The 18,321-nt window shown below is 35.8% G+C and overlaps 1 protein-coding gene across 1 annotated transcript in view; it reads left to right on the top strand.

Moving 5' to 3' along the window:
• The window catches only part of LOC110692501, a 33,090-nt gene extending 22,010 nt beyond the window's left edge, over positions 1 to 11,080 (top strand). The window contains exon 3 of the transcript XR_002505476.1: positions 10,382 to 11,080. The gene's annotated coding sequence lies outside the window, so the exon portion shown is untranslated. The remainder of the gene's footprint in view (positions 1 to 10,381) is intronic.
• Positions 11,081 to 18,321: the final 7,241 nt, after the last annotated feature.

The following is an 18,321-nucleotide window of genomic DNA, read 5'->3' on the forward strand; positions in this document are numbered from 1 at the left end:
GCCTCTAAAGTTCCAAGATATGGCAAAGTCAAAAAATTGTAAATAGAGAAAAAAGAACTTCTACCACAAACTTGGTGTGATAAACATAGCTAAAGTGTCACCGTTGTTAACTACCAAAGGTAAGTTCATTAAATTGCTCAACTGTATAAGTTATTAAATTTGTACATTGCATACATGTTGAAAGCGTGTTCTAATTGTGTTTTATAGAAACTTCAATCAAGATTAACTGAATTTGGAAATTTAAATTTTTTTTGAAAGATTCATCCAGTGTTTAAATTTTGAAAAATTAATTGAATTTGTTCAATTAATAACTAAACAGTGAAAACTTCCTAAATTCCCTCACACCGCTTCATTTATTATAAAAGCAAATTTTCACCCACTTCTTTCACCTCACTGTCACATCAAATTTACTCCCTCTTAGTAAAACTTTGAAAACCCCTTTAAAACCCTTTCTTAAGCTTCAATGGTGATCATTGCTGAGTTTGTTTCCTCAGAAGAATCCCAAAGTCCAGAAAACTCAATTCAAGAAGAATCATCTTCTTTAGCCATGGTAAACTACAAAGCATCTTCTACCTCTCAAACACCTTCTGAAAACCCTAAGAAATCTCCTCCAAAACCAAAAGAAGTAGAGAGTAAAATCGATCAAGGGGATTCCTCTGTCTCGAATGTTCTTCAAAAATTAAAGGAGTGGAAGGAAAGAAAACAAAGTGTAAAATCTCTGGAAGAGCACATTAAGGAAGTTGATGAATTTGAGAAAGAGAAAAACCCGGAAGAGACAAAAGAGGAGAACAGAGAAGAAGAAGAAATAAGCGAGGGAGAAGAGGAAGAAAAAGAAGAGGAGAACAACTCAGAAAAGGAAGAATCGGAAAAGGAATATGAAGAAGAGGAGGTAACTGATCAAGAGGAACTTGAATCAATGGCAGGAAGGTATGTAGTAGGTCATCGTCTTGACGCTGTGTGGTGTAGGAAAGCAAGATTTTTAGAGTTTCTTGATTTAATTAAATTTCAAGGTAGGGAATTTCTGTTGACTAGGGTTTCATCAAATTACTTGTATCCTGCTGCTATGAATGAATTTTGCCAGAATTTTCAGGCAAAATTGGGAATAATAACGAGCATGGTGAATGATGTAAAGATTGAATTGGACCTAGAAACTCTAGGTAAAATTCTAAAAGCTCCTACTGAAGGTTTTGATACTTACTTGAAGGGAAAGGGTAGTATCAATGTAGGAAATTTCATGGCTGGGGATATAGTTGAGGAATTAGGAGGACAGAGGGGTAAGAAGGTCATGAGTCATAATGATCTAAGCCCTCTAAATAAGCTACTGTTTAATTTGGTGAAAAAGACTATTCTGCCTAGGACTGCTAAGAAGGGAGAGGCATGCTTAATGGATATGGCTATAATCTTCTGCATTTCAAAGAAGATTAAGGTGAACTTTCCTTCTTTGATGTATCAGCATCTAGCTCATTGTGTTTCAAGTAGGACAAAAGTGGGGTATGGAGCCATTTTGTCTACTGTTTTTGAAAATGCAGGAGTGATCTTAAAAGGAAAATATGGGGCTTTGAATGAGAAGCCAGAAAATGTGATCAATGAGGAAACCCTTGCTGGGTTAAGTCTGGAAGTAGTACAGGGAAAAATTCAGAAATTAGAGAAAGGAGAGAAAAAGAAAGAGAGAGTTACAGGGAAGAGGAAGGAAAAGGCTATGTCAGAACAGCCTGTAAGGAAGAGTAGGAGGATTTCTGCCAGTAGTGTTCCTCAAACTAGCATGGAACAACCACTAGACTTGGATGTCGAGGAGAATATCCTTGAAGGGCAAGTTGCTGAGTTGGCTGACAGAATGGAGAGGGTAGAGAGTCAAATGAAGGACTCAGCTGGAAAACTTCATGTGCTGTCACTTGAAAAATTGGTCTAGGAGCAGGGTAAGGAGTTGAAGGAACTCAAGAGAATGATGCTCAAACAGACCAAGGACCTTCAAGAACAGAAGGAGTTCTAGGAGAAAGAACTTCACAAGGCTCTACAGGAACAGAAGGAGGAGTTCCTAGTGAAGCTCAAGGGGGTTGAAGAAAAGTTGGAGGCCTCTGCAAAGCAAACAAAGGAGGACTTCAACAAGATTCTGGAGTTTCTTGAAACCTAGCCTACCCCATCTCAAATTCAGCCTACCCCATCTCAAAATCAGCCTAGCTTTTTCTCTCACTGTCTTAGTTATGAACATATTTAATTTTCATTTTTAAGTATTTGAACAATTGATTTTGATTGTAAATTTTTAAAATTGTTCATCTGGATGTTAAATATTTTTAATGAAAAGTTGGAACTCTTGCTTATACTTGTGTGTTGTGTATATTTTGAACACTTATGCTGAAGAGTAGATCTTACTTGAGGTTGTTTAGCAGCGCTGCCTTTAGTTTCCCACACTCGATGAATTGCCTGTGGGGTTGTTGGTGGATGTTTAATAAACTTGAAAATACAGGACTTTTTGATAATGCCAAAAGGGGGAAAAGAAGAAGCAAACATGGAGGCTAAAGTTGTTCTCAGTTCCAGTTGAGAAAGTATCATAACTTTCTCAGTTTAGTTTACTTTTAGTTTACTTAGCTTACTTTTTGTTTTTGTTTTATTTCTGTTGTGTGTTTATTTTCTGTCAATAAAATTAAAATACAAAAATACGACCTTTTATTTTGTTTTAACTTTCTCAAGAGTTTGCTTAAGTTTGTCATCATCAAAAAGGGGGAAATTGTTGATGTTTAAAGGTTTTGATGATGAGGAACTTAAGTTACAGCAAACTCATCTCATAAAGACTTTTCAAGTGTTTGTGTAGCCTAGGTGAAATTGATCTTTGAGATGGAAGAAGTAACTAAAGCTGAGAAGACTTGAAGGAGTTCTTTATCAAGAAAGTTATTCAATATAAAAGAAGAGTTCCCTAACAGGAACTGAGTTCCCTCACAGGAACGTTCCTTCACAGGAACTTGAAGATTGCTGACTAAGATCTTTGGAGGAACTTAGTAAGCGTGGAGTCCAAGTAAACCTATCAGAACAAGAATACAACGCAGCAATGTTTTAGTTAAGATTTTATCTTCTAGATTCATTGTTAAATATGTTAAGTAGGATATGCATGAAACTTATTAGATGTGTGACAGTTAGCTTGGCAAATAAATTAAAATCGGAAAAGATAAAAGATAGAAATCGGAAAAAGATTTTCTTTAAATATGTATCTCTTAAAATCAGTTTGTTAAAAAGATATTATGCTTTTTAATTCAATATTTCTATCTTATTTTCTGAAAAGATTTTCTTCAAAGGATTTAATTAAAAAACCGTGTTTTAAGATAAGTTAAGTTTTACTTATTTATCTTTATGTAAACCTACTATTTATACAGGTAATACTCGTATAAATAGTAGAGAATAACATGAGCCTAGGTTTTTGTGAGTTTTATGCGTGAAGAATTTACAGAGCTATAGTCGTGTGAGTTTACCAAGCTTATCATACTGTCATATTAGTTTCGGGTCTCATGCATAGCTTGCCGATCATATACTAGGTGTTAATTCTTGTATTTGGTTTTGGGTTTATTAGGGTGAGAGTATTTTTATCATTGCATACAGAGAGAGCTTCTAGTGAGAAGGGGGAAGATCTGTACTTAGGGAGTACGAGAGAGTTTGAGTGTGGGACTCAGACTGGGAAGAACAGTGATCTATTCTGTAGCAAGTTCGAGTGGAAACTTGTGAGTAGAGGCTGATTTATAATAGGTTGTAACTTGGTGTTTGCCCTATTATAGTGGAAGTATTTGTGTTTGAAATCCCTAAGGTAGGGTCGAGGTTTTACTTCTAGTTGGGCACTAGAAGGTTTCCTCGTAAAATCTGTGTGCATCGCAAGTTCCTATTTTGTTCTGTTTTATATTTGCAAAATTATTATTTAGGAACTCAACTACAATTCACCCCCCCCCCCTCTTGTAGTGTTCATCTCAATTAACATGTTATCATCAAAACATCAAGGGCAACACTCTTTCACTTTAATGTACTTGGCATATTTTGCTAATCTATATTTCTTATTTGTTTTGGTTCTCCCGGCCTGATTACCTTAGTGGTAATTAGTGATGAATGTTTCATGTGGAGTATATATGATTTGAGCATATGGGAGTCTCGGGATTTGGGCTTCACCTAGATTAGGGATGTTTGCCTTTATTTTCAATTTCAGTACTCATGACAGTGGTTTCTATTTTAAGTATTAATAAAGAAGAGTTGAATTTTCCGCTGCAAGTTTGTTATTGAGTTAAATTTTAAAATAACCTTTGTAATACGCCTAAGTCTATCTTTACGATATAATTATACATATTATACTAGTATTGGATTTGTGAAGAATTTTTTAAAAATTAACAAGAAAATATGAAGAAACAAACTGAATAATTCAAATTCATGGAACAATGAATATAGAGCATTTCATAGGAAAATGCAAAGTTTGTGGGAATGTGGAATGAATTAATGAAAATGTAAGAGGAAATTTCTGAAGGAAAAATGTTGTTTTCCAAAATAATGAAGAGGTTGACACCTTTTTACAAGTACGCGATTAAACTAAGGTAGAAGATGCAAAAATGGACCTTCTTAAGTTGCACCGCCTCTCTTTCTCTCTCTTACCCTATTCTCTCACTTCATATTCTTTAGTTTTGCTCAAGCATCATCTTCATCTCCATCATTATTTTATCATTGCAATTTCATCAAATCTCATTTCATCTAGTTGATTATTACTCTTAATCTCAATTTTGCACTTTCATTGTGATTTTCTCTCCTAAAATTGAGATTTTTGGGTACTTTTTGATTGGGGTTTGAAGTTTGAAATTTGGATTGTTAGTGTGTGATAGTGCTACTTGTTCCATTTCTTTGTGATTTCTCAGGTATGATTTCTTCTTTCCTCTTGATTTTGGTGATAAATTTTCTACCTTGGTTGCTCATGAGTGATTTGAATTGATTTGGTACTAGCCTTATTATTGTATCCATATTGCTTATTTCTTGCCTTATTTGTTGTGTTGATGATGAATCGTTGTTGATTATTTGACTTTGAGATGGTTGATTTTGTTTGAATATACTATGATTTTGGCACCACCAGTGTTAGATTTGTTGTTTTATTATGATGATTGGTAGTGTTGATGTCCATAATAGGGTTTAGATGATGGTATGGAGTGTTGTTGCTCTTGATGCAAAATTATGGTTCATGATTGTTATTTTCTAGTGCATTTTTCACTTGGGTGTGAATATTTGCCTATTACTTGATGAGGTTCTTATTTGATTTTCCATTGTTATGCATTGTCTTTGCACATCATTTCTTCTTGATTTTGAACCTACATATTGTTTGTGGTGTGTAGATGGCTCCCCTCCGTCGAGCTAAAAGAGCAAGATGCTCAAATTATAGGGAGGTGGTTCCTCCTCCACCCAACATCAAGGGGACTTTTGGCATCGGGTTAACTAAACAAGAACATTGGGACAATTTTGTCAATCTATCGTCTCAGAGGCGTTTGTCTCCTAGATTCTATGATTCATCGGGAACTACTTTGTTGGGTATTGATGATGATGTACGGTTTTTGGCTTGGAATTTGGGGCTAGAGGAGTTCATAGGCCTCAATGCTCCTACTTTTGCTCGGATAACATTTGAGTTCCTCGCTTCACTTGAGGTACATGAGGAGAAGTCGGATGGTGAAACCTCTCAAACTCTCACTTTTCAAGTTTTCAACAACGATCATTCGATGCCTCTTTCCTATCTTAATAAGGTCTTCAAATTTCCAAAGCCTATGGATGGGGTTCCTTACATTTATCCAGCATTTGAACCGTTGCAACGTGATCACAAATATAGGGAGGGCTCGTGGTGGAGGCATATCTCGGTGGAGGGTTCCTATCGCCCTCAATATTCAAAATCAGCTTCAATCATTCATGCGACCATGAGATATTTTAGCTGGCTTCTCACTGATGCCTTTTTCTCCAAAGAGTCCCTTGGTGCTATCTCACGAGAGGAGTTGAGTTGGTTATGGCTTGCGTTAAGCCACTTGAGGATGAGGTGGAGGTCATCGACTTTGCTTCACATTTGCTTGATCGTTTCATTGATATTCGAGACGGTGTCTTCCTCTTCGGAAGTATCCAACTAGGAGGCATGATTACTATCTTGATACTTTCCCTTAACAAGAGGTATGGTGCAATGGTCGAGTCTCTTGAGTCGATTCGTGATAAGAGAGAGAAGACTCCTTCCCACCTTCTAAGTATTTATGCCTTGATCAACCAACGATTCTTGGAGCGTACTACTCAAAAAGACTTGTACATTTGGAAGGTTTCTAGGACAACCGATTGGTGCCCTAATCCCCATCCGGAGGATACCGCCGGTTATTTGGACTATAATATTCCTTGGAAGCCGAACAAGTGGCCGATCGACCAATCTCTTAGGAAGACTCCATTGCCTAATTTCCGTCCCAACCCTTAAGTCTCGGATCACTCACTTGCTCTCACTTTACCATCGAGATCTCGGGGAGGTACTTCTTCTTTTGGAGGTACTACTACTACTACTACTACTGCTACTGCTACTGCTACTGCTACTGCTACTGCTACTGCTACTGCTACTGCTACTGCTACTGCTACTGCTACTGCTACTGCTACTGCTACTGCTACTGCTACTGCTACTGCTACTGCTACTGCTACTGCTACTGCTACTGCTACTGCTACTGCTACTGCTACTGCTACTGCTACTGCTACTGCTACTGCTACTGCTACTGCTACTGCTACTGCTACTGCTACTGCTACTGCTACTGCTACTGCTACTGCTACTGCTACTGCTACTGCTACTGCTCCTGCTCCTGCTCCTGCTACTGCTCCTGCTCCTGCTCCTGCTCCTGCTCCTGCTCCTGCTCCTGCTCCTGCTCCTGCTGCTGCTGCTGCTCCTGCTCCTGCTCCTGCTCCTGCTCCTGCTCCTGCTCCTGCTCCTGCTGCTGCTGCTGCTGCTGCTGCTGCTGCTCCTGCTCCTGCTCCTGCTGCTGCTCCTGCTGCTGCTGCTGCTGCTGCTGCTGCTGCTGCTGCTGCTGCTGCTGCTGCTGCTGCTGCTGCTGCTGCTGCTGCTGCTGCTGCTGCTGCTACTACTACTACTACTACTACTACGAGAGATTGAGCCTTACTTAAACTATCCGTACCTCTCGGTCTAACAAGGACCCGAGTATCAATGGGAGCCCTTTGACAATCCATTGGCCCTCGCTTGTGTTACCCATATTGGGAGGGGCCTAATGTGGCCCCAAGTGCTATTCGTGGGACTTCTCCGGGCGATTATGACTACAAGTGGCCCGGAGGATGTGACTTTTCCTATGACCCGGCCAAAACTAACCCTTTCCCTAACCCAGAGACTAGTTGTAGGTGGGGACTTTCGGGGTCGCCCGTCTTAGATGATTGGTCCCACTTCTATGCCTTGGATTTGTTGAGGAAGGAGAGTAGGTTAAGGAGTAAGGTGCCCATGGTTGTTGATGATGTTGTGAGCCATGTGATTTCTGATATAGGTGAGGGGAGTACCCATTCTACCTTTTACCATAGTGCCAATGATACCATTTTTGCTACCCTCCCTTTTGCTTGTTTTTCACTTGTCTTTCTTTGTATGCCTTGTTTCTAGGTTTACCTTGGGGGGGGGGGGGGGGGGGGGGGGGGGGGGGGTAGCTCATTTTGAGCTTGGGGGACTTTTATTGTGATTGGCTATGCTTCATGCGTTTCCCCCTTACTTTAGTGGTTCTTTATGGCTATGTTCGGATTTCTTTCGTGATGATGTTTCTGATGATGTTATTCTAATTATGTTTGCTGATGATACTTTGATTCTGCTATCCTGATGATGATTTTCTGATGACTTCTCTACTGATACTCCGCTGATGATGATTACTGTATGTATGTCTGTATTACTGATGATTTCTTCCGATTGAAGATGACTTTTTGTTCTCTCTGTTCTCCGATTTTATTTTTCTTGATTTCTTTTCTTTTTATGCTTTTCTAGTCCTTTTGTTTTGCTTAGAAGTTACTAACAATTTTTCTTTGTATATAGCCTTCTCTTCTACTTTTGATCTCATCTGGTTCTCTTATTCTTGCTTATGCTTTTGGAGCTTTATTCGGTGATCCTTTTCTTGACTTCTTATTATTGGCTAAGCATGGATTGCCCAGTGAGACCTTTCTAATTTTTCTCTTTTAGTTTCTTGGATTCATAGATTAAGATTAGTTTAGGGGAAGTTGAATGGTTCGAGGATGTATGCTTTTAACACCTAGAGTGTTTGGGATCTTTGGCGATGTTGCCATTTGATCACTTGTATTACGATTGGGAATTATGTGTTATGTGTGCATTTTTGTTCCTTTCTTTGTTTTCCTATTTTTCCTATATCTTTGTTTTTTTTTTCCTTTGTTTATCTTTTCTTTTCTTTCTTTTTCTTTTAAATTGTGCATAGTTTTTGAGGCCTTTTCTTTTCTTCTCTTTTATGAATTGGACTACATATCACTTGACTTTTGCCTTTGCATGAATAACTTCCTAAGTAGTAGTGATATGCATGGTTTGAGATTATGCTCGGTTGATTCAAGAATAACGTATGCTAAGGTAGTTGGTTAGAACTAGGAGGATCATGAAGCTGGATTCTACTTGTTTGTGGCATGCTTGGTAGTTGCTCCCTATAGTTGATTTGACGCCAATAGTGAGTTTTTGCTACATCCGTGTGAGGTTCATTATTTTTCAAGCCTTCTACATCTATTTGCATGAGCGGCATGGATCCTTGATTATTGCGGACCTAATCTTGAATCTTGACCCATAGTTCTTAAACCTGAGACCGAACCATTTAGGGAGGATAAAGGCATCTTTTCGGGGTGATACTTTTTCTTTTCTAGGATAGTGTTCATCATTTTTGTTCTTTTTGAGTTTACATTTGCCTACTTGCTCACCATTTGAGCCTTTTCCCTTCTTTTCAAGCCACATCTTTAGATTTTGAGACTTTTGTTTCTTTTTGTTCCATTTTTGGTTTTTGTGAAGCAAATGATCATATTTTGGAGATTGTGGTATGTTAGTATGGATATTAGTTCAAAAATGTAAGCAAGCTTGTGTTTTGTGTATATTTTGTGAATAACGGCAAGTGAATAAATGAAAAGCCGTCCAAAGTTAAAAAAAGGCAAGACATTCAAGTGCAAAGTTGAAAAAGCCGTCCATAGTTACAAGTGGCGAGGACAATTGTTATGAAAACGAAAAAAAAAAAAAGTAAAAATGTGAAAATTCAGATATATTTTGATATGTATTACTTTTCTCCTTCTAAGCATTGAGGACAATGCTTCATTTAAGCTTGGGGGAGAAGCGTTTACATTTTTTGTTTATAGGTTTGTAAGTATAGCTTTGAATAAGCTTGGGGGTATGGGGTGTATGTATTTTTGTTTGTTTTGGTGACTACTTGATTGTGATCCTAATAATTGGCCATTCTTTTTCTTCATTGATTAGGAAAACCACTAATTTCAAATTTTAGCCTACTCGCACCCTTTTTTGCCCTTGCATTACAACCTTTTGGAAAGTCCTTTTGACCTAAGCGGTTGAGATATTCATCGGGGGAGGGAAATGTGAGTTACAGCCTAAGAGAGGGGATGCATAGTCAAGATGTCGAGTAGCCTATAGATTCTTCGTTTTCGGTTCCTTCAAGGAACCATTGAGATGCTCACTAGAGGTAGATTTGAAGCTAGGAGGGAGAACGCGGTAAGATTCAACGGGATGAAAGTGGAGTGTGACACCTAGTTCCCTACGCTTAGCATATTTTATGTTTTTATCAACCTTGGATATCTTGGAACGTGCATACCTCTACTTACTTGAGAAAGTTTTTCATTCATTTGAAATGTAGTCATGTTGTAAAGTCCAATTTGTAGAGGTTTCTATTATCTCTTTTCTTTTGTTTTGATTTTACCTTTATGTTTTGCCTCATGTTTTCTTTTGAAGAGTTATAGGTCAAACTCTTAGGAAACCTTTACGAGACCTCACTCGTCCTCATAGGCGACTTTGGGGTTTAAAGGGATTGTTGTAGCAAAAAACAACCGTGATTCCTATGAAAGTGAGTATTAGTGTATATTCCCTTCTTGAGTCTTTCTTTTTCTTTTTGAATAAGTCTTTCATCCTTATTCTTTCTTTCTTTGTTTTGCTCGAGGACGAGCAAAAGTTTAGCTTGGGAGAATTTGATGAGTGTCATTTATGGCACTTATTTGATCCTCTTTAGGGTGAAATTCATGCTATTATATGTCTCTTTTCTCTAGCTTTCTCTTAGTTTTGCACTTTATTTCTTTAGTTTGTATTTTTCTTAGTTGATTTTCTATTTTCTTGCATTTCTTAGTTTATTATGCTAGTTTTCCCTTTATTTTTATTTTATTTTTGTTCATTTTTCAGGTTGAGATCATAATCCGAGGATTCCCGAGTCTCCTTCCCATGTTTCACATCGTTAGAGGTTCCTCTCGCCTACTATTTGAGGTTTAAGTTTACAGAAACGCAAGGTCCAAGTTTTTGAGCTGGTGCATTCATGAGGTGGGGGCACCATTCTTGGTATTGAACCCGCCGTGGAAGCCATTTGAAGACTGCTACATTCCGTGTATATCAACATCATCAAGTGGAGCGCATGAGGAAGAGCAAGGTTGAAGAGGAAGGGGGTTACCCTTCTCCTAGGCGCGGGCGCGCACGACCATGGCGCGGTTGCGCAGCCTAGTGGCGCGGGCGCGCCTCTCCTTGTTGCGGGCATGCCACCTAGGATCTATGTTCCGAACCCTTTTATGAGCGGCCACACATTTTCTTTGGTGATGACCGCGCATATGTGGGTTTCTTTAGACGATCTAACTACCTTCTCTTTGTTAGTTTTACTATATATAGTTTTTCCTTCTATATTTAGAGAGAGAATCATTAGAGAAGTTTTAGTTTTAGAATAAGGATAGATTTTCTTAGAGAGAGAAAGTGTAGTTCTTGGTTTTGTAGAGAGAGAAACTTCAAGGTTGATGGTTGTAGTTGATGAATGTTGCAATTGGATGATTTCAAGTATAATTTCTTTGATTTGGCTCAAGTTTGTAAGAATCTCTTTCACTTTAATTCAATCTTTAGTTTTGATTTCAATTATTTTGTTAATTGTTCAAGTTTATTGATTGTTTGATTGATTTAGTTTGATTTCAATTGATGATGATGTAATTGTTGGTTAGCTTAGTTTTGATTTTGATTTTCTTGATGAATTGTGAGTAGTTTACTTGCTAGGGTGATGGTGAAGCATATATGAGTAATGGATTGATTATATTGGGGAAAATTGATGGAGTTGATGTTGTGATTAAATTGGTTGATTGATTATGTGCATGTGTGTGTTTAATTTAGGAGTGATCAACCTAGCTATTCATACTAGATCGCATTGTAGGTTCACATTGATACGGACAATTGATTTGTGGCTTGCATTTGTTGATTGAGTTGATTTGTGAAGTTCATAGCCAGAGTCTCTCGTATTTGACGCTAGTTTGACCTCTAGGAGATTAGCTTATCATACTCACTTGATAGCATAATTGATTTTCCCTCGCAACACTCGACTTAGTCAATTCCATTCCCGATTAGTTGTATCCATTACAAGTATATGTGGATCCTAAACCCTAGTGCTTGATATATTTGATTTCTTCTTGTTATCTTTGTTGTTTAGAGTACACACACCCCTCACCTTTTGTCTCCGAAGTAGCTTAACTTTAGCAATAGTGACCACCTCCCATTCCTTAGTGGTTCGACCCTCGACTTACTCCTATACTAGTTAAGGGTGTGTTGAGTGATATAAATTTTGTTTGGCCTAGGGAGGATTAGTCCAACGACCTAGTCTCAACCCTTATCAACGATTCCCGAGCTTATTGAGCCACTACGAAAATATTGGAATTTGATCGTATTTTATGACTTTATATTTTAAGCCCAAGGCCAAATTAGAGAAGTTTAATTTGGTAATTAAGGGCTCGATTAAGTGAGTAATAACTAGCATGGATCAAGTAGTGAGTAGAAGGAATGAAGACCCTAATATAAGGGCCCAAAGATTATATCAGTCTTGAAGACTAGTCTTCAATTGGTCTTGGCTGCATTCTAGTGCAGCCAAGATAGCTACAATAAGTGAGGCCCAAAACGCGCGGTCCAAATAAAAAATGAACATTTAGTTAAAAAATATGAACATGAAAAAAAAGAACATTTAAAAACAAAAAATTAACACGTTAAAAAAATGAACATTTAATACTAAAAAGTGAACTGTTATAAGGAAATGAACATTTATTAAAAATGAATCTGATTATCATATAATCATAAATTTGCTAGACCACGACCTTAAAAATGAACATTTAGTTAGAAAAATGAACACATATATAAAAAAAAAAAGAATATTCAGTAACAAAAATGGACACGTAAAAAAATGAACATTCAGTAATAAAAAGTGAACATCTAAAAAAAATGAACATTTAGTATATTAAAAATGAACCTTTATCATACAACCATAAAATTGGGATCATATACATCGGAAATTCTCCAACTTAAGGGCAAATTCATTGTACATATCATATACTTCTTCATCACTTCTTACTTGTTTCTTCACTAATTCAGAGTCTTTGTCTTCTACAAATACAATTAATCTACTCACTAAAATATACCAAATAATCAGAATTTTCATAATCATCACAACATATGTTCATAATAATTCATATGCTTCTTCATAACTTCTTACTTGTTTCTTCACTAATTCAGATTCTTTGCCTTCCACGAATACAATTGATCTGTACTCACTAAAATATAACAAATAACAACAAATAATCAGAATTTTCAATCATAATCATTACAACATATGTTCATAATCATCACATTATATGTTCAAAATGATTATTTAGAATGTTCATAATGTATAATCATTAATATAATAGTTAAAAATATAAATTATCACTCTATATGTCATTTGCGTTCATAATCAATAACAGATATGTTCGTAATAAAAAATAACGAAACATATATGTTCATAATAAATATGAAAATTGTTCATAGTTTCAGCACTAAATGTTCAAATAATTCAAATTTCAAACTAATGAAATGAACATTTCATAAAAATATATACACTTTAAAAAATGAACAATTAGTATTAAAAAATAAAAAATGTATAAAAATGAACATGTAAAAAAAAGTTATGAACATTTAGGATATTAAAAATGAACATGATTTTCATATAGGTTCAAATTCATTGTATATAATTATTAACGAAAAAAAATAAAGATATAATAAATTGTTGAAATATGTTCATTTTTATGTACTAAATGTTCATTTTCAATGTACTAAAAGTTCATTTTCTACTAGATGTTCATTTTTAAATTACTACGTGTTCATTTTTTTTACAGAAATTATACTCAAGTTCGATCGTAATTATTTTAACTCCAAAAAAGTTGAATATAATCAAATTAATCCTGATTCATCAAAGAGAAAATAATTATTGATGTTTTTCTTCAAAAACAATAATAATTATTTATTTTCCATAGAAAAAATGGTTATTGATTTGTAACATGATTGAGAATCTAAAAACCACCAACAAAAGAGAGAGAAAGAATACCAAGAATTTAATTATTTTCAAAAAAAAATAAGCAATTCAATTACTATTCACATCAAAATCAGAATATCAAGAATTAAAATTAAATCATAAAATCAAAAACCAATTTATCAAGAGTATATTAAAACTCATCAAATTATAAATTCAAAAACAATTACAAACTCATCCAAAGTCTAACTTAATTAAACTAATTGTAAACAACACAAAAACTAACCTTCATTGATGATCTCATTAAGATTAACAACCAAATCCATAGTGTTGCATATAACAGAGGAGAGAGAAAATGTCAAATGAAAGAGAAGAAAGAGGAGAGAGAGAATTTCAAATGGAAGATGGGAGAGAGGAGAGAAAAAATTGAGATCAAAATTATTATTATGAAAGTGAAGAAAGAGAATCATAAAAAATGAAACTTGAAGAAGAAGATGAATTAAGTTTATGTTTCATTCAGTGGAGGCTGCGTTTTGCCTTGATGCAGCTATCTTGGATGCATTAGAATGCAGCCAAGAATTTGTAACTACTCTTACCGTCGGGCTTGATCGGACGGCCCAACTCCAGATGAGGCGAACATGAGTCTGGCGGTGGGATGAAAGTGAAAGCACATTGGGCTGCTGTAGTTTAATTTAGGACCGCTTATTTCATAATTTTGGTTTTGTTGGGTTTTGCATTAAAATCCAATCTGATGCTTTTCTTTAGTCGGTTAGTAAGTATAGTCTTAGTGATACGTAGAGGGAAAGCTTGGAGGTTAGGTAGTTTTTTGTTTTCTTTTCTTTTACTGTAGTTTAGTTTTCTTTTCTTTTCTACTTTTCACATCAAGATTTATTATTTTGTTTTCTTATTACTTTAATACTATTATTCTCTTTTTCTTAATTCTTGCTTTTTATGCTTTATTTAATTGCTTAGATTAGTTCAGTTTTAATTATACACGAGTAGTTTATTTCTAGGGTTTGTGGGGATCCATAAATAATATGAAGGGGTAATTTATTATTGTTGATTGTCAATACTTGATTAATTTCCTATTGATTGATTTAATACTATGCAATTAGATTTGGCCAGGTTTAATTGTTGAGTTATGCAATATTGATTCGAGATTCGAGAGATGAGAATTGATGTTTAGGCTTAGTTTCTATAGGCAGGTTAACTTATAAATGGTTAAGTCAAGATTTGAGAAATGGGATTTAATACCGGTATATTAATTCTGTGATTGTAATACATAGAGAAAGCCCTTTATGATTTGACTAATTGATGTACCCCATATTTTTATATGTATTTTATTTAAAATATGAATTTTGTAAAAGTATTTAAATAATTTTATGTTTTAAGTATGGCATTTTAATTATTTATTTTATATAAGTTTGGAAGTATTTTATAAAAAGGAAAGTTTATTTAATTATTATTTTATAAAAGTTGCGGTTTATTTTAGGAAAGTATGATTTTAATAAGTTTTATTAGGGAAGGGATTAGAAAAATTAAAAGAGGAAAGTTTAGGGAGAAGGGTTTCTAGAGAGGGGTATAAATATTCAACACATGAGGCAAAGTAGACTTTGCCCAGAGTGGAGAAAACTGAAGGTTGTAGGCGTCGCTCGAAGTGCGCCTACGTTAAAAGCATGTTGTGAATATGCTTGACACTCATATGAAGTGGGAATTGACATAATACGATTAGGGACAAATAAAGTAGGGAGCCGCCAACAAGTTTTTAAGGAACTTGTAAACCGTTCACGGATCATAAAAGGCAACCACGAATAAGGGACAACGATAGGCAACAACAATTGACCCGTGAAGGTTACACCCCATTCATAATCCATGAGATTACTAACTCCATATGGTTCGGAACCACGAAAGGAGGATCGGGGATGATGGTACAAAGTGAGTCATGGAGTCACATTCGCCCGTATTGGCCTCTACTCGATTCTTATAGTGAAAAGTGATTCCTGCGAACTCAAAGGCATACAAACAAAGATTCAATTTGCTCCAAACTATTATTAAACTAAATTGGTTGAATATTAATGCAACACATAATTCTAAAATATTTGTGATCACTTGAATTAAACAACAAGATTAAAAAGGAACCTAAACCGGTTGTCCAAGTTATCTTATTAGGCGTGATTTTCAATTACATATTCCCTTTAAACATGCAATATGGTGATCATAAAAATAAATAATAGAACAAACATTAATATTGGAAGCAATTCAACAATAATAGCGTTAGTCAAATTAAATACAAAATAACCTAATCATGATACGAGCAATAAGAAAATAAAATAAGAGTAATTAAATTAATTAATTACTCACATTTCGCGCGTTCCTTTAAATTGCTACATCATGAATAAACTGTTAGTAACTTCAATAAAAATATAAAGTAAATGGAAATTAAATTAAATTAAAAGTAGAGTTGATTTGGTCCAAACCCTCAGTTATTTGTACCTTTCACGCCTTGGTTTAAGGACGGAACCTCGGGTTAAGTATAGACTCCTTGGAGTGCTTAGGGGAATTATTATGGAAGAATAAGGAGGCTAGAAATTAGGTTAAAGAGGGAGAAGAGAATGATTTTTGGTGTAAGGTGAGAGAGAATGATTATTGGTGCCCCGTACATCAGAAATGAGGGGGTATTTATAGAGAAAATGTGCTGAGGGAGCACACAGAACCCTAAAATGATAAAAACCCTAAAAAAGTATCCCGTGACATGGCAAAGTGTACCGTGACACGGGAAGTCCCACCGTCAGACGACAAACTTTCCCGCGACACGGTACATTTTTAGTGTTACGCGGGAAATTTTCAGAAAACGGGAAAGAAAACGCGTTAAGGGTTTACGCGGAAAAGACACGGAATGTCCCGTTACACGGCACAGGTACCGTGACACGGAAGTATCCACCGTGACACGGTACAGTACACCGTGTCACGGTATGGGAGACGCGGAAATTACACGGAAACAACTCCGTGTCACGGGGAATCCCACCGTCAGACGGTGTAAATTCCCGTGACACGGTGGAAAATGCCGTGACGCGGGAGTTGTTTAGGTACGAAGAACGCAAATAGGACACGGAATAGCCCCGTGTCACAGCAAGGGCACCATGTCACGGGGATTCCCACCGTCAGACGGTGCAATTTCCCGTGACACGGTGGAATTGCACTGTGCGCAGTGATTCCAGGTTTTTACCCGTTTTTAAAACCATCATAACTTTTGATCCGTAACTCGGAATGAGGCATATAATATATCATTGGAAATCTTATTAATTCTACTTTCCAAAACAATTTGAATCAAGTCAAAATAATATGTATATTTTAAGATGTGGCTGTTTTAGTGGAAGGGTGTAGATTTTAGGCCGAGTTTGGTGTTTTGCTCATATCTTTTTCGTTATAGCTCGGAATTGGGCTTATGATATATGGTTGGAAAACTTATTTAAAGGCATATCCAACAAAATAATAATTGGATCAAAATTGTATAGCCATAAAATCAGTTTCTCTCAGTGGACACGAAAAGTGGAAAATAGGTTATGGTTTAGGGAAATGAGCTAGAAATTGGATTGGTTCATGAAATATATTGGATAGAACATGGATTTAAGCACTCCAAAGATTAAATACTCAAATCGACCAATAATGGCAATGAAAGGTGTTCATCAACGGGTTTGGTTTGGGGAGACATTTTTAGGTGTGTACAAAGGTAAACTTCTCTCACTTTTTCCTTATTTTCTTTTTCTTTTTGTTTCCCCTTTTCCCCTTTCCCATCCTCGGCACCACCCCCCCTGACCGCCGACCACCCGCAACAGTGGCCGCCGGCTGCAAACAGCGTTAGTCGCCAGCGACGATAACAGGCAGCCACCGACGCTGGCAACAGGCGTGGTGGCTGTCGCTGGATGCTCCTCTTTTCGGAAAAAAAAATCTTGTCTTTTTTTTTAATTATTGCTTTAATCCTAGATCTAAATATAAATCATGAGTTTTGGGATTTGATTCTTGATGTTTAATTATGAGTAGTATGTTAATTAATTTTCAGATTATATTTTTAATTAAAAAGCCCCAATTTTTGAAACCCTAGGTTCTTGATTTGTAAATTATTGAAGGAATATGATGTATAATGGTTTAGATCTTTAATTAAATTGTTTTAAGGCTTAATTACAACAAGTTTAATTAAAATATAGTGCTGGAATTTCTAGTAGATCATTTAAAATTAAGTTTCTTTAAGAAATTTCAATTACCCATTAATTGGGACTAAAGTATGATGTTTTATATATAATTTCAGCTTATTTTAATTAAATTATGTGGGGTTTTATAATAGTATACATTGTTGAAAATTTGTGTAGAGTGGATTTTAATACTCTTCTATGATTTTAAATTGTAGGAGACTTTGAAGTGAGCGATTTTTATTAGTCGTGGCGATTTTTAAGATCATTTTCAAGGTACGTACGCGTACTTAGCATATTTTGTTGATGTAGTATCATGCTAGGCTTTCTTTAAATTAATCCCAAGTAATATCATGCTAGTTAAGATTTTGATTGGAAATTGTGAATTATTGATATTGGTGATTAAATTGGGAAGCATGCTTTATTTGTGATGATGGATTAATGGTTGAAAAATTATTTTTTGGCATGTTGTGTGTGAACCATGCTTTTATTTATGGCATGTTGGAGTGCATGTTTAATTAAACTATATGTTTAATTTGGTTTGCAATATTGAAAAGGAATTTAATTATGGTTCATATAACTTTTATTGATGCTTTAAGCATGAGGAAAGAGCTATATAAGTGTTTATGTACACGAGG

Source organism: Chenopodium quinoa, unplaced genomic scaffold (assembly GCF_001683475.1).
Source record: "Chenopodium quinoa cultivar QQ74 unplaced genomic scaffold, ASM168347v1, whole genome shotgun sequence".
Taxonomy (NCBI): Eukaryota; Viridiplantae; Streptophyta; class Magnoliopsida; order Caryophyllales; family Amaranthaceae; genus Chenopodium; species Chenopodium quinoa.